Genomic DNA, 21,401 nt, shown 5'->3' with positions numbered 1-21,401 from the left:
CTTTGAAAAATAGTATGGTGATTTAAAGAACTAAAAACAGGACTACCATTTGACCCATCAATTCCCATTTCCTAGGGAAAGGACATCATTATGTCAAAAGGACACCTGCACTCATTATTCTCACAACTAGTGTCTCACAACTAGTGTTCACAGTAACAAAGACATGAAATCAAAGTGTCCACCAATGGAAGATTGAATAAAGAAAATGTTGTGTATATACACCATGGAATACTATGCAGGCATAAAAAGAATGAAATAATATCTTCAGTGTCACAGCATCAAGAAAGAAGTGAGCCTTTCCCTGAATTTCTGTAATGTATGAGCGTTGTCAGCTCTCAGGGCATCATGAGCTTCTTTCTAGCTCTTGCTAGTGCCATGTTTCATGTAGTGGGTCTTGATCCAGTTCCAGCTCACTGGCAAATACAATATCACCTGTGATACAGGATACTTGATAACCACAGCTGAACAAGTTAAAATAGCATATCCTCAAGAAATACATGACTTCCATATTCTTTAGACTAATCTTGTACAACAATCTCTGAAAGAACAGTTGCCAAATGAATTCCTTACCTCTAAGTTCTTATAGAGGGTCCCATTTTGATATCCAAATACAATGAAATCTTGTTTTAAAACTCATCCTAGAATGGAATTCAGAATAAGTCAGATCCATTTAAAGCTCCACAAACATGTTTTTAAATATAAAAACTTTTAAATAATTTCATTGTGTTTCTCCTATATTGATGTAGTTCAGAACAGATTACTCAGGGCATTACATTATAGAATGTCCATTATTTTGCTGTGGCACAAGTTTGCTGATAATCCTGACTCTGCTTGCTGAGAGAGCCCCAAGTTATCTGAATCTGTGATTTATGTGAGTTGATTTGAATCCAGAATCTAAGCAAAGTGAAACTCAAAGCTGTAATGAGGTTGACAAAAAATAATAATAAAAGCAATTGCTCTCAGTTTGAATTGCACTTTATTAGTTTTGTTAACTTAAAAAATACTTGGGTCACATTTTGAAGCATTAGCAGTGAAAATCCATAACTGAACTACATAAATTACAAATTGATTTAGATGAACCAGTTCTGGCTCTAATGTCTAGCATACATGATGTGCTAAAGGTGTTTAATGACCCATGCCCAGCTGCAGCAGTGAGAGAATTTAACAAAATTGGCATTGGCTTTTATTAGATCTCACATGGTCAAATAGCATTTATCCGATGTCAAGAATGGACTCAGTGAATTATCAAGTCAACAGATGCTTTTTTTTTTTTTAATGTGGTAAACCTCTTTGGATTTATAATAGAATAGCTCATTGGAGAACATTGCAACCTCTAAAATTTTGCTGCAAAGTGAGAAAATATCAGGCAGAGACAAGTTATTAAAAAGAGAAAATACATCACTTTGAACTCTAAACACTTGTTCTTAACACATGATTCCTCTTATAGATGACAGATGTATACGATTTATAAAACATTTTCTTGTTTAGGAAAACAAAGTGATATTGAGTTGATGGATGTAGTAGCTGTGAGACAAAATCATTCTGTGTCAATGTTAGCCATATGCAATAAAAACTCTAAAATAATGTCCTCTATTTTTTAAACTCAGTAGCTGGTGCTATTTATATTATTCAGTCACTTGGCAACTATATCTTCTCTCAATACTCAAAATCTAAATCATTACTGTTGATATTCAGGAAATTGAGATTTATGATTGCTAACTCATAGAAAGGTTTGAATTGTGTGTATTTTTTTTTTAATGTAAACGAAAGAATTGTCATGGTAGGTAGAAAAATGGCCTTCCCAAGATGTCCATGTTCTAATTCCTAAAAACCATTAATACGTTACCTTACATGGCTGAAAGCATTTAGCATATGTGATTAAATTAAGTCTTGAAATGGGGAGATGATCTAGATTATCTGGGTGAACCTAATGTAATCATAAAGGTCCTGATGAGTGAAAAAGAGATCCAGGAGAGGCAGAGTCAAAGAAAGAGATATAGCAACAGAAGCAGAGGTTTGAGTGATTTCATCACTGGCTTTTATTGAAGATGGAAGGGTCCCATGAGTCCAGTAATAAAGGTAGCCTCTAGAAACTGGAAAAGGCAGGGAAACTATTTCTCCCCTAGAGCTTCCAGCATGAATGCAACCCTGCTGACACCTTGATTTTGGCCTCATAAGACCCATTTTGAACTTCCAAACTGCAAAATAATTTTTCGCATTGTTTTAAGCCATTATACCACTAGATTTGTGGTAACTTGTTACAAAAGAAAAAGGAAACAAATGTTGTCTTTTGCCTTAAGGCTATTGTTGTGTTTTGCATAAAGAAGTCTCTTATAATTGTCATCATTGTCCTGCAGTACACTAGACTATGTGGAGAATCACACATATGTGCACTTAAATGTTTGGAATATCAAGTTTGACATCTCAAGTCTAAGCTTAGGCAATGTTTGTATGCTCCATAATATTCTGCTCAGAAAATGCTCAACACTTTTTCTGAACACGCTGTGCAATGCTACCAGGAGATTCCTTTGTTCTTGCTTCTTGTATTTTTTTTTTTTTTTACATCAATAAATGAAAGACATTCTTTGTGGTCAACAACTGAACTTAGTTATATAACAACAACATTCTCCAAATTGACACTACAACAACAAACAACACCTCCTTCCAATGGATTCATGCTCTTTGGAAAACAAAGAAGTAATCTTTTGGCCCTTAAAAAAAATCAACTCAAAAGTAACTTTAAAACCACCAAAGGTATAAGTGTAAATAAATACTTTCTGTGGTTTAAAGATTAGATTGTAATTAATGAGTTAAAATAAAATGTTATGTTTTTAAATGATTGTATAAGTTTCATACCATTTGGCAAGAAAGACGAAATTCTTTAAAAAAAAAATAAGATAAGTGCTAAGTGCTCCCCAAAGTTTGCTAAGAGAAATTAGCCCTAGGAAATTCAGTTAAAAAAAAAAAAAAAAAAGGACTTTATGTATTCGGCAATCAATGCATGCTGGCTTTGCTCTCTTCAGCTTTCACAATGGCATAAGAAGTCCCTGAAAAGATCAGAAGTAAAGAATGTTGTTCAAATGTAACTAAGCTTTTCTTTAAGATATTTAAATTTGAGACAATTTTATTTATTAACGCTAAAAAAGTATTGAGGTAAATGATGATCAAACTATTCTCTAAAACTCATGGTATATAATATAATGTAGTCATCAACATGGAATTCAGGCAGGCATCCTTAAAATTACTGTGATAGGCATAATAATTTCTATCATTTCTACCTTGAGATTGTCTTCTTACTTCCATTTTAGAGTTGTAAAAACTGAAACACAGGTAGGTTACATACCTCTTCATGATTATCTTATATTTGAATGGTGAAGACGGAATCAATGGGAATAAAACCAGTCTGTGCCCTTGTGTGCTCTGATATCTTGTTTTTTTGTCATTTTGAAGTCTCTATTGTCTGTCATCCTGTATTTTTTTTACTTACGTGAATAAAAGGCTTTAATTTTATTTTAAGGCAAACAAAATTCCAGGGAAAAGTGGAAAGAAGCATATTGTGTTTCAAGTGGTTTATGTGTTCTCTGCAATTGTCAAAAGTAGTCTTTTTCATACCATAAATTAGGGAATGTGACTAATCTGTGGTGGTTCTGAATAGAAAATTAACATCAAAGCAGGCAGTTATAATTCATATACTCTAACATAATCGACAATCAGATAGTAAAATTTTCTGTATGTGTATTGTAGAGCTGAATTTTCAGTCTTCATACAATTTCAGTGATTTCTAATTCAGCTTTTTGAAATCTAATCAGTTATTTAGTTAGCATTTTTGACTGCATTCAATTTAATACTTAATTGGTCAAGAAAGAATAGCTAGTTAGACTCTAAACACTATATGTTCCTGGTGTGAAAACCAACAACTTTTTATATAAGTACTTTGCAGATTTTCTGTGGTTCAAAGCAGTGACAGCCATACCCTGCTCACCTGAGGCAAGTGTAGACTGCAGGCTTGAATCTGTTTTCATTCAGGTACCTCATATTAAAGTACTAAAATATAGTAATGATTATGACAGTTAAGATTGTTTGGCACCAGTTGACCTCATTACTCTTGCAAATATGAAGCTTAAAAATGTACCATATATAGAAAGTTCCGGTAAATTTGCAATAGTATGATGTAGTACTTGTTTGTCTTAAATTACCATTGGTGTAAGATAATATTATGGCAATGGTTATAAATAAATAATAAAGTTACTTTTCATATGAGTTTTTATAAGACTTGTGCTGCCACAAGCAGAATTACTGAAAGTGATCTCACATGCTCACCTTGTGTTCCCTGTACATTAGCCACTTGAAGGTAGCGATTCCCTTACCAAATCATCTTCCCATAGGCCTGGGGCTTCCTCCCCCAACAGAGGGATTTCTTGAGATCCAAGATATCTAGGTTTTGAAATGCTAGTATTTCCAGAACACCTTTGGAAATAGATGGACCCTAATTCCATCAATTCATGTATTCCTTCAGTGATGATACTGTTTTCCTATACTTGTTACATAAAAAAGGGTGACTCATAGTAGAGAGGACTCAATGATTTAACAGGCTCAGAGACTGAGCACCTTTCTCTGTGGAATGATAGGAGGATAAGGGGCTCCTAAAACTTCGCTTACTGACCTTGGGCATACACACATTTTCTCAATAAAGTGTATTCCTTAGCTCATGTTATACATTCTGAAATTCATCCAGACTTCTGCTGCACTACAGGTAAAGATGAAGAAAGGATATAATTTGTATGGCAATACACTTTGTTCAAACTTAAATTATAGTTTCTGTGCTGAAAAATGGTTATATATTGACTTTTAAAAATAAATTTTATTGTGCATATTTAATGTATAAACATGTTGTGGTATACATAAAGTTAGTAAAGAAATTATATAATGAAATAATTAGCACATCTATCATCTCAAATAGTTACTCACAATTTTGCTTCTGTGGCAAGAATGACTTAAGTCTACTCATTTAACATTAGTCTCTTACATGGTACAATTTTATTACCTATGGTCCTCATGCTATACATTAGCTCTCTAGACTTATTTTGTTTTCTCTGTATATTTAATTTTTTTTTTTTGGATTATACATCTAAGTGAGACCATGCACTATTTTTCTTACTGCATCTTGCTTATTTCACTTAGCACAATATTCTCCAAACTTATCCAGTTGTGTTAAATGGCAAGATCTCTTTTTATTTGGTGTGAATAGTGTTACATTGTGTATATGTACCATGACTTCTTTATCCATTCATCCACTGATGAAAACTTAGGTTGTTTACATATCTTCACTCTTGTGAATAATGTTGCAATGAACATGGAAGCGAAGGTATATTTATGAGGTGGTTATTTCATTTTCTTTGGGCATATGCCCAAAGGGAGATTGCTGGACCATATGGTAGTTCTCTTTTTAATTCCTTTAGAAGTCTCCATACTGTTTTCTATAATGACTATGTCAATCTATATTCCTACCAATAGTGTGAAACAGTTCCCTTTTCTTTACACTCTTGCCAACGTTTGTCTTTAGGATTTTTCTAATGGGTGTGAGATAGTATCTGACAGTGTTTTTGACTTGCATATTCTTGATGATTAATAATGATGAGTACCTTTTCATATAATGGTTGGCTATTTTATGTCTTCTTTATGTCTATTCATGTCTTTTGCCCATTTTTAATCAGGCTATTTGTTTCTTCACTATTTAGTTATACAAATTTTTATAAATTTTGAATATGAACCACATATGAGATATATGGTTTGCAAATATTTTTCCCAATCTGTAGGTCATTCATTCATCTTGTTGACTGTTTCCTTTGCCATACAGAAGATTTTTGGTTTGATGTAGTCTCCTATATTTATTTTTGCTTTTGTGGTCTGAGCTTTTCATGTAATAGTCAAAAAACTGTTGCCAAAACCAGTACCCAGGAGCTTTTCCTCTATGTTATTTTCTAGGAGTTTCACAGTTTTTTATCTTAAATATTTGTGTCTTTCATCCATTTTGAGTTGATATTTGTTTATGATTTAAGATAAAGATTTAATTTCATTCTTTTGCATGTGGACCTCCAGTTTTCCCAGCACCTTCGACTGAAGAACTCGCCTTTCTCCATTGTGTCCCCTTGGTGCCCTTGTCAAAAATGAGTTGACCTTACATGTTTCTATTTCTGGAGTTTGAATCTATTTCTGGAATTTGAATCTATTCTGTTCCACTCGTCTATGTGTCTGTTTTTATGCCAGTACAATACTCTTTTGATTCCTTTAGCTTTGGAATACACAGTAATTTTAAACCAGGGAGTCTGATGCCCCCAATTGTGTTTTTCTTTCTCAAAATTGTTTTGGATATTCGGGTCGTTCATGGTTCCACACAAATTTTAAGTGTTTTTTGCTTGTTTGTTTTCATTTTGGTTTTTCTGAGACGGAGTTTCGCTCTGTCTCCCAGGCTGGAGTGCAGTGGCTCCATCTCGACTCACTGCAATCTCTGCCTCCCGGGTTCACGCCATTCTCCTGCCTCAGCCTCCCAAGTAGGTGGGACTAAAGGTGCCCGCCACCATGCCCGGCTAATTTTTTGTATTTTTAGTAGAGACATGTTTCACAGTATGGTCTTAATCTCCTGACCTCGTGATATGCCCACCTCGGCCTCCCAAAGTGCTGGCATTACAGGTGTGAGCCACTGCTCCTGGCCAAATTTTAAGGTTTTTGAAACTTTCTGTGAAGAATAACATTTGATGGGAATTACGCTGAATCTGTATATTGCCTTGGGTAGCATGAATGCATGAAGAAAATCAACTCCTCTGATTCACGATCACGGGATAGCTTTCTATTTATTTGTGTCTTCTTCAATTTCTTTCATCAATATTATATAGTTTTCAGTGTACAGATCTTTAATCTCCTTAGTTAAATATATTCCTTGATATCTTATTTTTTGACACTATCATAAATGGAATAATTCTCTGGAATTCTTTTTCAGTTAGGTCATTATTTGTATATAAAAATGCTACTGGCCGGGCGTGGTGGCTCAAGCCTGTAATCCCAGCACTTTGGGAGGCCGAGACGGCGGATCACGAGGTCAGGAGTTTGAGACCATCCTGGCTAACACGGTGAAACCCCGTCTCTACTAAAAAAAATACAAAAAGCTAGCCGGGCGAGGTGGCGGGCGCCTGTAGTCCCAGCTACTCGGGAGGCTGAGGCAGGAGAATGGCATGAACCCGGGAGGCGGAGCTTGCAGTGAGCTGAGATCCGGCCACTGCACTCCAGCCCGGGCGACAGAGCAAGACTCCGTCTCAAAAAAAAATAAATAAAAAAAATAAAAAAAATAAAAAAATAAAAAAATAAAAATGCTACTGATTTGGTATGTTGATTTCATACCCTACAACTTTATTGGATTCACCTACTAGTTCTAATAGCTTGTTATATAAAAATAAATCAATAAAAAAATAGTTCTTCATTTTTTAGCAGGGGGGAAAATGAAGCAGTTGGCCTTAAGTGAAGACCAACATTTAACGATAGCACTTTGTCATATTATTCATGAAAAAAATAAAATAAAATATCATGACAAATATAGATTCAAACAATTTTATAGCTTGCTTCCTTTTATTGAATAAAAGCATTCAATATTTTTAAGTAAGTTTTTAAGCCTTGTAAAATCCTCTTCAATGCCTTATATACATTACTGTAAACCTCATAGATTAAGTCCATAATGCTGGCTATACAAAATTGAAGTCAGATTTTTAAAGCACGTTATCCAAAATGCCAGTCTACTATATGTAAATGACCAAGTGTAATGTGCTGTTTGTTATGGGCGACTGCACATTCTGGTTTGCTTGGGACAGATATGGTTTCTGTCTATTGTCCCAGCATCCATCTAGTTTAGTATTTGTCCCAAATTTTCCTTTTTTTAATCAAGAATTTTTTAAAGTAAACAGTTGCTTTAGAATAAATCAGGATAGCTGTGGGAAAACTCAAAACATTTTATTTCTAGCTCTTCTCATGGTCTTATTGTTTACTTCTAAATTCTGATTATTTAAGAAGATTGCACACAAAGCTGCAAAGGCTCCATTTATGCACTTATATGTTGTATTATTCCATTTTCATGCTGCTAAAAAGATGCTACCTGAGACAGGGTAATTTATAAACAAAACAGGTTTAATTGACTCATAGTTCAGCATAGCTGGAAAGGCCTTAGGAGACTTATAATTATGGCAGAATGTGAAAGGGAAGCAAGCACCTTCTTCACAATGTGGTACAAAAGAGAGAGAACACAGGGGAAACTTTCACTTTTAAACCATCAGATTGCATGAGAACTCTCCACTATCATGAGAACAGCATTGGGAAAACCACCCCCATGATCCAATCACCTCTCACCTGGCCCTCCCTCATCACACAGGTATTACAATTTGAAGTGAGATTTGGGTGGAGGCACAGAGCCAAATCATATCATTCCACCTCTGGCCCCTCCCAAATCTTATGTCTTCACATTTCAAAACCAGTCATTGCCTTCCCAACAGCCCCGAAAGTTTTAACTCATCCAGCATTAACTCAAAAGTTCAAGTCCAAAGTTTCACCTGAGACAAGACAAGTCCCTTCCACCTATAACCTGTGAAATCAGAAGCAGGTGTTAATTCCAAGACACAGTGAGGGTAGAAGCATTGGGTAAATGTTCCCATTCAAAATGGAAGAAATTGGCCAAAACAAAGTGGCCACAAGCCCCATGCAAATCTGAAACCCTGCTGAGCAATCACTAAATTTTAGAGGTCCAAAATCTCCTTTGACTTCATGTCTCACATGTGGGGCATGCTGATGCAAAGAGTGGGCTCCCACAGTTTTGGACAGCAACATCCTGTGGCTCTGCAGGGTACAGTCCACCTCCTGGCCGCTTTTATGGCTGGTGTTGAGTGTCTGTGGCTTTTCCAGGTGCATGGTGCAAGTTGTAGGTGAATCTACCATTCTGGGGTCTGGAAGATATTGGACCTCTTCTCACAGCTGCACTAGGCAGTTCCCCAGTGGGTACTCTCTGTGGGGTATCCAAACCACACATTTCCCTTCCACACTGCCTTAGCAAAGGTTCTTCATGAGGGCTCTGTCCCTGCAGCACACTTCTGCCTAGACATCCAGGCATTTCCATATATCCTCTGAAATCTAGGCAGAGGTACTCAAACCTCAACTCTTGTCTTCTGTGCATTTGCAGGCTCAACACCACATGGAAGCTGTCAAGGCTTAGGGCTTCCACCCTCTGAAGCAATGGCTCAAGCTGTACCTTGGCCCTTATAGCCATGGCTAGAGCTGGAGTGACTGGAATGCAGGGTGCCATGTCCCAAGGTTGACCCAAGAAACCACTTTTTCCCTCTTAGGCCTCCAGGCCTATGACTGGAAAAGCTGCCGCTAGGATCTCTGAAATGCCCTGGAGACATTTTCCCCATTGTCTTGGTGATTAACATTTGGTTCCTCATTACTTATGCAAATTTCTTCAGCTAGCTTGAATTTCTCCTCAGGATCTTTTTTTTTTTTTCCTATTAAATGTAATGGCAAAATCCACAATTACTTTTGCATTAACCTAAACAAAATGGTCAGACTGCAAAGTTTCCAAACTTTTATGCTCTGCTTTACTTTAAAGCATAATTCCTAATTTCAAATCATCTCTTTGTGAACACATATAACTGCGCTCTCAGGAAAAGCCAGGTCACCTCTTGAATGCTTTGCTCATTAGATATTTCTTCTTCCACATACCCTAAATCATCTCTCTCAAGTTCCAAGTTCCACAGATCTCTAGGGCAGGGGCAAAATACTGCCAGCTAAAGCATAGCAAGGGTGACCTTTGCTTTAGTTCTCAATAAGTTTCTCATCTTTATCTGAGACCACCTCAGCCTTGTCTGTATCATTATCAGCATTTTGGTCAAAACCACTCAACTAGTCTCTAGGAAGTTCCAAACTTTCCCACATATTGCTGTCTTCTGAGCCTTCCCAACTGTTCCAACCTCTGCGTGTTACCCATTTCCAAAGTTGCTTACACATTTTCTGGCTGTTTTTATAGCAGTGCCCCTCTCCTGGTACCAATTTCTTGTATTAGTCCATTTTCATGAAGAATGATATGATAGATATGAAATGTCTTGGCTGCATTGGTGCAAGAGAAACTTCAAAAATAAATTATTCTAGTCTTTTTTTTTTTTAAGTAGTGTTTTCAAATGCTTCTTTTCCTATATATTCATTGACTGAAAATATAGATGTAGAAGTTCAATTTGTTAAAAGTGAAACAGTCACCATGCTATTGAAATTTCAGTAAAAATTGACCATAAATGATACAACTATTTTAGCCAACTGGCAAGGCAAAGCTTTGTAGTAAAAGGAATATTTGAACTAAATTAAACCTACAGAGCAGAAGTATAGCTGGAATTGGTTTTTGGATACACATAAGTTGTAATTATACCCAAATAAGATGAATGTTCTACTAATGAACATAGAAGCATGAAGTTGTATACATTTACAATTTTTGCCTATATACCTCTAAAGTAAATAAACTAAAAAAATTATGGCAAAATTGATGTTGAATGAACCTATATACAAAAGCTCAGCATGGTGGTACATGCAGCCTTTCTTTTTACTTTCTATAATACTTCATGTTTCAGAATTAGTTTCAACTTGTTTTATGAGTTTTATTTTGTGAAAATATTTATTGAAGAAATATACTCTGATTGGAGATGAAAAGACAATAACTGAAATGTCTTATACTTAGTAGAAGTTTTTTTTTTTTTTTTCTCTCAGCCTCCTAGGGACTTCATCATGTAGAGAGATTTTCATAATTTAAAAATATGTGCAGACTCTTCAATAGAATTGGTTAGCATTTTCATATTTGTTAACTATAAAATACTATTTTGAGAACAAGTATAGGCAGTTTTATCAAAAATATTAAAAATACTAAGAACATATTTAAAATGTATTTGTATTAGCATCATTGGCATAGTATTAGAAACAGATATACGAAACTGAATAAAGTATGTAAATATATGCCCAGGTGAATTTGTATTATTTTTAAAGGCTTAGAAAATTAAGCACTTTGAAAAATTTTCTTTAATGTGAATAAATATGTAGACATATTTAAACATTTTTAAGAAATATATTAATTTCAAAAATATTTTAAAACATAATTCTGTTACGGTCTACCAATATAATGAAACCAATAGCTAGTCAATAACATTTTTATAAAACTATATTTTATAATTATTTTAGTAACCCCATTCACTGTAAAATTTCCCAGTTTGGATCAGTAAGTTATCTGGTCACCTCATGTTGAATTGAATATTCTTGCTATTCTTTGCAATTGTTCTCAACCAGGTTCTGAAAATTTGGTTACAGATTATACCACTGCTTCTTGCATTTTACTTCTTTCCTCTAATTCAATTTCTTTCTTATCCAGGTACATTATTTGTAATTCTTTTACCAACTATGTATTAGTGCTAAACTGTTACAGTATCCTTCCTTCCTTCCTTCCTTTTCTTTCTTTCTTTCTTTTTTTCTTTTCTTTCTTTCTTTCTTTCTTTCTTTCTTTCTTTCTTCTTTTCTTTCTTTCTTTCTTTCTTTCTTTTCTTCTTTCTTTCTCTCTCTCTCTCTCTCTCTCTCTCTTTCTTTTCTTTCTTTCCTTCCTTCCTTCCACAAGGTCTCACTTTGTCACCCAGCATGGAGTGTGGTAGTGCAAATGTGGCTCACTGCAGCCTCACCCTCCCAGGCTCAAGCAGCCTCAACCCTTCAAGTAGTTGGGACTACAGGCACATATCATCATGCCCGACTCATTTTTGTATCATTATGTTGCCCAGGCGGATCTTGAACTTCTGGACTAAAGCGATCTGCCTGTCTCAGCCTCCAAAAGTGTTGGGATTACAGGTGTGAGCCACCACGTCCAGCTTCAATACTTTTTATTTGCTTTTGTGAGGGTCATTTTAACTATTAATTATATAGGAATTCTTTTTATTCATTTTGCTTGGGGAATAAATGACCTATTTTAATGTGATAATTCATATCTTTACTAAGTGCTGAATGATTTCAGTCATTATTTTTACAAGAATTGGTTCTGTGACATTCCTTCTATACTATGCTGTTGGAGCTCCTACTAATGAATGTAGTTGATTCTACCACTGGCCAGTATGCTCCCAGGCCTCTTCTTCCTTATACCCTTTCATTAAAAAGACCAGAGCTGCAAAATATTTAGTTTTCTAGCTTCTCTTAAAGGCAAGGTTTCCCAAGTACAATTTTAAAGATGAAATGTTAAGTGGAATTGTGTTGTTGAAACTTCTGGGAAGTTATTTCTTTCATGAAGAAAAGAGAAACCCAACTGGTGGTTTTTCCATCCCTCTTCTTCCTGCTACAAATTGAAATACAATGAGAAGAGCTTTTGCTTTCATTTGGATTTTAGTACAAGGTCAAGATAACACCAGGGATGCATCTATGAGATCTCTGACACACAGATCTGGTGATTGTTAGCTGCCTCCCTCCAGATTTATGATTATGTGATAGTATAACCTCAGTTTCTTTAAACTGAGTCCATGGAAACACCGAAGTGCTAATACTTCACGTAAGAGAAACATACATAGAATATATGGGTGATGAAAACATGGCAACAAAGGAAAGGAATATGCCAAGTAAAATAATGCAATGCATCTCTCTCTGGGTATCTGCTCACCAGGAGGCATAGTAACACAAGAGATAGTAGTTTTTCACTTGGCACATAACAATTTTTGAAAACATGGAATGGAGAAATTTTATGTCAGAGTAGTTCACTAGAGAGGAAACGGAGGGAGACTATTTGCCTAGTGCTTTCCTGCCTCCTGCTTCCCATGAGATCACATGATGCAGAACACTTGGAAGTAATCACCTCTTTCACTACTGTGTGATGATGTCCAGCCTCTGAGTGACTGGTCACTAAGCCATATCCTATAACCTGTAGTATGATATTTCATCCATGTCTAAAAATGGAATGGAAATGCAATTCTGAGAGGTGGGATGTGGACCAGGAGAAAGAGGAAAGGAACTAGTTGGAAGAATATTCCCAACATAGAACCTTTTCATTTAAAATTCCATATCCTTTTCTGATACTTCTCATATTTCTTCCCTTTGTTTACTTTATATGATAGGGCTTACTTCTAGATAATACCGTGATACTATACTTGTATGATTTATTTCTTTGTTATCTTTTACTCTCTAATAGTTTGTAAGCTAATTCATGAAGGCAGTGAATTTTGTCATAAGATATTAATGAATTGCAGCCTTAGTGCGTTGGCCTAACTTCTTGGACATTAATATGTATTTGAACCAGATTCATCTTTTGGAGATTTGGTCAGCTTGGACTTATACCTACTGGAGATAATTACAGGTGACAGGGATGATTTTTATCTAATATTCTGGTGGTTAGGAGCATTAAATTTAGAGTCTGTCTGAATTCACATTCTCTCTCTGACACTTATAGTTGTGTGACATGGTGAAAATTATTGAATAACTTTAAAGTTGGTTTCTCACCTACCAAATGATTCTACTAATATTATCTATATTTATGGTTGTTGTACGCAATAGATGCAACATCATATATAAATCATTTTTTTGGTGCCTGGCACCCAGTAAAACTTGCTAGTTATTTTAATCAGTTCAAGCTGCTATAAGACACTACCATAGATGAAGTGGCTTAAACAACAGAAATTTATTTCTTATGGTTTTGGAGACTGAGAAGTCCAAGAGAAGGTGCCAACAGACATGGTTTCTGATTAGGACAGTCTTTCTCAGTTGTATAACACCTTCTTCTCTTTGTGTCCTCATATGGTGGAGAGGAGAGAGAGAGAGAGCTTTCCTGTCTATCCTCATAAGGTTGCTAATCCCATTCATAAGGGCTCCATCCTCAAGAACTCATTAAATCCTATATACCATCACATTGGGGATTAAGATTTCAACATGTGAATTTTAGGGGGACACAAATATTTGGTTCATAACTATGGTGTTTATGTCCTCAGTGTCTAATGAGAAAGACAGTAAACACTCTGTTTTAATGTATATAGCTTTTTACACGAGTGATGGAAAAGCTGAAAAAAATGAATGGGAAACTGTGGAGAGGCAATCCATAAATGAGCAACAGCAGGATGTCGCTACCACCTCTAGACATTCTGGACAAAGAGATCAGGCAATATGAGAACTCAGGGGCAAAGTCACATATTTGGAAGCTGCTGCCTTGAAGGAGATGCAGGCACTGCCTGATCTTGATGACAAGATGGACAACAAATACCCTGCTTTCTCCCATCTTTTCAACTTCTATCCTCCCATTCAAGGAACCTAACTAGAAGTCAAGTGACAAGAGAACCTTAAAAATCCAGCCCATGAAAGCAGCTTGCCAGTTGTACAGAGTGTTCAGGGAGAAGGGCAAATAATGGATCTGAAGGCAAATAGGCCCAGACTCTGGTCCATATTCATTATTATTGTTATAATTATTATTGCCAAGATTTCAGCCTTTCTCTGTTCTATTATTCAATTTAATTCAAAGGATTTTTCTTATTTCCTTAGGATCACCTACAAATTACTTTTTCTACTATTTCATATCAAAGCAGAAACCATACTTATAGTTTTAGGATAACCCATGTTGCAAAGGGCCTCTCTCGTGGAAGATGCTTCTGTTCCAGGAATAAATTAGATTGAATCTATAAATCCGTATTAGTACTTTATAATTAAACCTTGACCAGTTCAGCCACTTAGCAGTTCACCTATATACCTCTAATTTCATTTTATACTTCCCTGTTTTATAATAAATTACTATTTTTATGCAAAGCAAATGAGAGTTCCATTTCCATTACTGACTCTTTATATCAGAGAAATTGTATGATGAAGGGTTATTGTCATGATAAAGAGTTTCTAACATTTTTTCCCTTTATGCTCTTTAGCAGTTATAAATACATGATTCCTTATATCTAGATACTACTCTTTGTGTATTTTTCAAAAGCTAATTAATTTTAGCATTAATGAGTAATATTTTCTGTGAAATATTATCTATGAATTTAAATTCAGTTCATCAAACAAATAGGAAGTTTTAAGAGTACTTCCCCCTTGAACATTTTCTAATTCATGAAATTTTATGTTGCTTTCAAAAAGGAAATCTTATTTTTTAATTTTAAAATGTTTCTTGAGAATGTCCTCAAAAATAATGTATTCTCAAATGCAGTACTATTTGTACATAGGACATTCCACTATAAACCCTCTACCTCTCCAGGTTTTAAACAAAAGCCTGAACTAAAAAAGATACATCTGAATATAGTATATTTCAAAAATCCCTCTGCTTTTCATAATGAATAGCAGTTGTGTGCTTAAAACTTCTACAGATTTAAAGCCTATTTCCTAATGTTATGATCAGCATAGTACACAATCCCTCTGGCATTTAGACCTCTTTTATTTTACTCATTGCACAAATATACTGGTTATAATTGTGAAACTCTTCTGTTATATACCAGATACAGAATTTCAAGGATAAAGAGGTAAAAATAAATAGCAGTCCCAATTTCTTCTATTAAATTGAAATTTATAGGACTGATATTTTTTAGAACAACTACAACTCATATTTATGCATTTATTATAAGTGAATCACCCTCAAAATGACTTTTTAAATCCCCTCTCTCTTTCTGCTGGGATATTTATAGTATGAGGTATGTTTTGAATATTTCCAGAAAATTGCTCAGTGTTTCAAACATTACTGGTAATTAGTGATACACAGTGCAACATCCTTCATCACCCTTTTACTACTTCAGTGACCATAGCTATATTTATAGGATAAAGAATAGAGAATCTGAATATTGCCTAGGTGGAAAATTATGACTGAGCAAGAGTGTTTCAAGTAAAACCATGGAGAAAGAAATTAAAGATAAGTATAAGGTCAAAGCAAGGTCATGGATAGAAAACAGATTTTGGATTGTTTTCCTAAAGTGAAAACAAACCAAGAAGGAAAATCTAGAGTGTTTTTAGCTTCATCTAAGTTTGGTCAAAATTCCCTGAATTATATATTGATAAGCATAAGTTCTGCAGAATGATGATATATTCTGTGTCCAGCTGACATCATGGAGATTTTTGAAATCACATGTGTTTGTAATATAATCTATGTGGATTCTGCCAAGAAGAGGAACTGGTTCCAGTTATTCTGTTGCTGCTGGAGAAGAATCAATCTAAATGCTGCTTAAGGAACCAATTGTTTTGTTTTATTTTTACTCTTTGTGTCTCATATCCTCTATAGTGCTATCCGATAGGAGTAGAACGTGAGCCACCAATGTGAACCATATATTTAATTTTAATGTTTCTGGTAGCCACATGGAAAAAAAGTAAAACAAACAGATGACATTAATTATAATAATACATAATATTCAATTCAATATATAATCAATATTACAATTTAAATATGCAATCAACGTAAAAGTTATTCATGAGATATTTTACTTAAAAAAAGTACCACATTTTAAAATTCTGTATAATTTTGCACATTTTAGTAGTGACTCAAAGTGGGACGATCAGAGTCCAGAACTCTGTGATGAGCAGTTAATGGCAGAGGTAGACCCTTTCTGGCATCAGAGGTTCAGGAATGAGGCTCAGGAATTGTTTGGCAGATTGTCACATGTTAAAAAAAAGTTTAAAATTGTCACTGACTTAAAAAAAAGCAGTTAAAGTCGCTGAAATTCAAAGAAACAGTGGAGAGCAAGTCCTAATGACATTAGAACGTCTTTACTAATATTCTTTCATAAATAACATTCCAAAATTATGTGATCTATGTCAGCTTCCTCTGGTTAATCTCCTGCTTACTTAAGCTAGTTTAAGTTGTGTTCCTGTCAATTGCCTTATTTGTTTGCTACAGCTGCAGTAACCGAATACCACAGATGCAATGGCATGAACAACAGAAATGCATCTTCTCACAGTTCTAGCGGCTAGAAGTCAAAGATCAAAGTGCTGTTGTGAAGTTTGTTTTCTTCTGAGTCCTCTCTCCCTTGCAGATGGTCATCTTCTCTCTACGTCTTCACCTTGTCTTTCCTCTTTGTGCACCTCTCTGTGTCCTAATCTCTTCTTTTTATAAAGACTCTAGTCATATTGCATTGGAGCCCACCTAGATGATCTCATTTTACCTTAATTACCTTTTTAAAGATTCAATCTTCAAATTTATAGTCACATTCTGACATACTGGGGGTTAGGACTTCTACATAAGAATTTTAGGGGGACACAATTCAGTCCATAACACTTAAAACAACAACCAAAAGTCTTGACAAGTGTACTGTCTATGGAAGATACTGGATTTATGCCTTGGTTTGTGGATGATTTTACTTTGGAAACTTGATTTCTTAATTGAATGAGAAAACATGTCTACAACACATATTCAAATAAGAAGGAAAGTGTCAAGAACTGATTATATTTTATAATACCATTTTTTGAAAAGAGCATGCTGCCAGGCGCGGTGGCTCAAGCCTGTAATCAATCCCAGTACTTTGGGAGGCCGAGGCGGGCAGATCACAAGGTCAGGAGTTCGAGACCAGCCTGGCCAATATGGTGAAACCCCGTCTCTACTAAAAACACAAAAATTAGCCAGGAGTGGTGGCGGACGCCTGTAGTCCCAGCTACTTGGGAGGCTGAGGCAGGAGAATCGCTTGAACCTGGGAAACGGAGGTTGTAGTGAGCTGAGATCGGGCCGCTACACTCCAGCCTGGGAGACAGAGCGAGACTCCGACTCAAAAAAAAAAAAAAAAAAAAAAGAAAGGAGTATGCTGACAAACAGATACGGCTCCAGAAAAAGCAAATAATTGTGAAAGTTGTGAAAAGTGTGGCCTTTGAGGGATTGTTAAATTATCAGCCTGGACAAGAAACTAAAGGCAAAAAGTAAAAGCTACCATCTATTTGAAGGCCTGTCATCTTAATGAAGGTATTAGATTACAGAAAAGAGTAAGAATCAGAGGGAAGGAGATATAAGAATGTACGATTTAGTTCAATACGAGAAAATATTTTTTATTCCTCAGAATTGAAGCTGCCTTGAAATAACCCATTCATAAAAGCAAGTGTTCAGAAAATGATTATCGTAAATCTGAGATGTTGATGACTATTTTATATACATACCTTCATTTTATAAATAGCTATTGAGAATCTTCTATGATTTTTTGGTACTGTTTTAGGTAACAGGGCTTAGTCATAAAAACACTTGTCTCAATAAAGTTGGTTAACTCTTCTAATTTTAAAAAATTGGATTAGATAAACTTAAATGTCTCTACTCTTTTATTTTGTGATTTCATGAACTTAATCTCTTTTCTTAACAACTTTTTTGAGTAATAATATACACGCAGTAAACTACATACATTTAAATTCTACAATTTAATGAGTTTTACAGTTAAACATGTCCACAAAACAACTATATCGAGTACAGATTATTTTCAGAACTTCCAAAAGATTACCCGTGCCTCCTCTTTGCTGCTCATCCTCCCTTGACTCTGGCCCCAGAGATGATCTAATCTACTTTTTATCATTATAAACCTGTCACTTTATGCAAATGGAATCACACAGAAAGTACCCTTTTGTCTCTGTTTTTTTTTTTTTTCACTCAGCATAAATATTTTGAAATTAATCAATTTGTAGTCACACTAAGAAGTTTCTTCGTTTTCAAATTGCTGAATGGCATCCCATTACTATATGGATTTCGCATAATGTGCTTAATCAAATGTCAACGGACTTTTAGATTGTTCCTATTTTTGTTTCTTGTTGACTAAGGCACTGGAAGTATTCATATACAAGTTTTTATTTTGACATATGTGTTAATTTCTGTTGGCAGATACCTAGGAGTAGAATGATGGGGTATTATGTGAGCTATATTTGTAACATTTTTAAAAAACAACTTCTAAGCACTTTTCATCTGTGGTTGCATCATTTTACATTTCTAAAAATCAGTAAATGAGTGTTGCAGTTGATCCTTGGCAAACTAGGTATTGCCAGTTTTCTTAATATTTGCAATTCTGATGAGAATGTAGTATTATCTCACTGTGGTTTTAACTGGCATTTCCCTCGTGATTAATGATGTTCACTATTGTATAAAATTCTTTTTTTTTTTTTTTTTGAGACAGAGTCTCGCTCTGTCACCCAGGCTGGAGTGCAGTGGCCAGATCTCAGCTCACTGCAAGCTTCGCCTCTCGGGTTTACGCTATTCTCCTGCCTCAGCCTCCAGAGTAGTTGGGACTACAGGCACCCGCCACCTCACCCGGCTAGTTTTTTTGTATTTTTTAGTAGAAACGGGGTTTCACCGTGTTAGCCAGAATGGTCTCGATGTCCTGATCTCGTGATCCGCCCGTCTTGGCCTCCCAAAGTGCTGGGATTACAGGCTTGAGCCACCGCGCCTGGCCTAAAATTCTTATCCAAATGTATGTATTATTTTATGAAGGATCTTATATTTCAAATATTTGTCAGTTTTTTAAATTGAATTTTTTGCCTTCTTACTGTTTATTCTGTTATATAGATGTATTGCATATATTTTCTCCCATTCTGCAATTTGCTGTTTAGTTTGCTCGATGGTGTCATTTAAACAGAAAAAGGTATTACAATCTGATACAGTAAAATGTATACATTTTAAGTTTATATTTTATTGACCTGCCTATTTTACACAATTTTCTCCTGAATTTTCTTATTTTTGCTTTTATTATTATTTTTAATTAACACAAAAAATTTTACATGTTTATGAGGTACAGTGTGATATTTCAAAACATGTATACAGTGTACAATAATTGAATAATTGGGGTGGTTTGCAAATTCATCACCTCAAATATTTATCACTTCCTTTTGTTGGGAACATTGAAAATCCATTCTTCTAACTACTTGAAAATATACAAAAAATTGTTGTTAATTATCGTCATTCTATAGTGCTATAGAACCTTATAATTTATTCTTCCTATCTGCTTGTCTTTTTCATCCATTAACCAGTATTTGGTTATCGCCTCATGCCCCTCCTTTTCCCTGCTTTAGTAACCACTATTTTATTCTGTGAGGTGTACTGGACACGTCATATACACCTTTCTGTGCCTGACTTATTTCACTTAACATAATCCAAACTCATCTATGTTGCTGTAAACGACAGAATTTCATGCTTTTTTTCTGGCTAAATTATATTCCATTGTGTATATATGCCATATTTTCTTTATCCATTCGTCTGTTCATGACATATAGGTTGAATTCGTATCTTGGTAATTGTGAGTAGTGCTGCAACAAACATGAGCGTGCAGATGTTGCTTTCTTTGGATATATACCCGATAGTAGGATTGCTGGGTCATATGGTGTTCTATTTTTAGTTTTTTAAGGAACGTTCATACTGTTTTCCACAATGTTTGTACTTACCCACATTTCGACCAACAGTGTATAGGATTTCCCGTTTTCATCCTCACTAGCATTTGTGCATTTTTGGCTTTTCTATAATCACCATTCTAACTGGGGTAAAATCATATCTCATTGTGGTTTTGACTTGCGTTTCCCTGATTATTGATATTGAATATTTTTCTCATATACTTTTTGGCCAGTGTATGGCTTCTTTTGAGAAATATTTATTGACCTCATTTGCCCATTTTTAATTGGATTTTTTTTTTTTTTTTTTTTTTGCTGTTAAGGTTTTTAAGTTCCTTGTATATTCTGTATATTAATCCTTTGTTGAATGAATAGTTTGCAAATATTTTTTCTCATTCAGCAGGTTACTTCTAAACTCCATTAATTGTTTATCTTTATTTTTATTTTGCTGTGCAGAAGCTTTTCTTTTATATAATTCTAATTGCCAATTTTTACTTTTGTTGCCTGTGCTTTTGAGGTTTTACCCCAAATAATCTTTGCCCCGACTAACATCCTGAAATGTTTTCTTCTAGAAGTTTCATAGCTTCAGGTTTTAAATTTAAGTCTTTCTCTGATTTTTGTTGATTATTTTAAAATGGTGAGAAATAAGGGTATAGTTTCATTCTTCTCTATATGGCTATCTAGTTTTTTCAGCACCATTTACTGAAGACATTATTCTTTCCCTAATACACGTTTTTGGCACCTTTGTGGATAATCAGTTGACTGTAAATACATGGACTTATTTCCGGATTCCCTATTTTGTTCCATTGGTCTGTGTCTGTTTTTATGAGAGTACCATACTATTTGGTTACTAGAACTTTGTAACATATTTTGAAGACTGGTGTTGTGATGCCTCCAACTTTGTTCTTTTTGATCAGGATAGCTTTGGCTATTTGGAGTCTTTTATAGTTCCATATAAATTGTACTATAGCTTTTTATTCTTTTTCTGTGGAGAATGTCATTCGTATTTTGGTATAAATTGCATTGAATCTATAAATTGCTTTTGGTAGTATGGTCATTTTCACAGTCATAATTAT

This window comes from Trachypithecus francoisi, unplaced genomic scaffold (assembly GCF_009764315.1).
Source record: "Trachypithecus francoisi isolate TF-2019V2 unplaced genomic scaffold, Tfra_2.0 Lachesis_group4, whole genome shotgun sequence".
NCBI classification, from domain to species: domain Eukaryota; kingdom Metazoa; phylum Chordata; class Mammalia; order Primates; family Cercopithecidae; genus Trachypithecus; species Trachypithecus francoisi.
The sequence above is the reverse complement of the archived record's forward strand: the minus strand, read 5'-3'. Positions refer to the sequence as shown.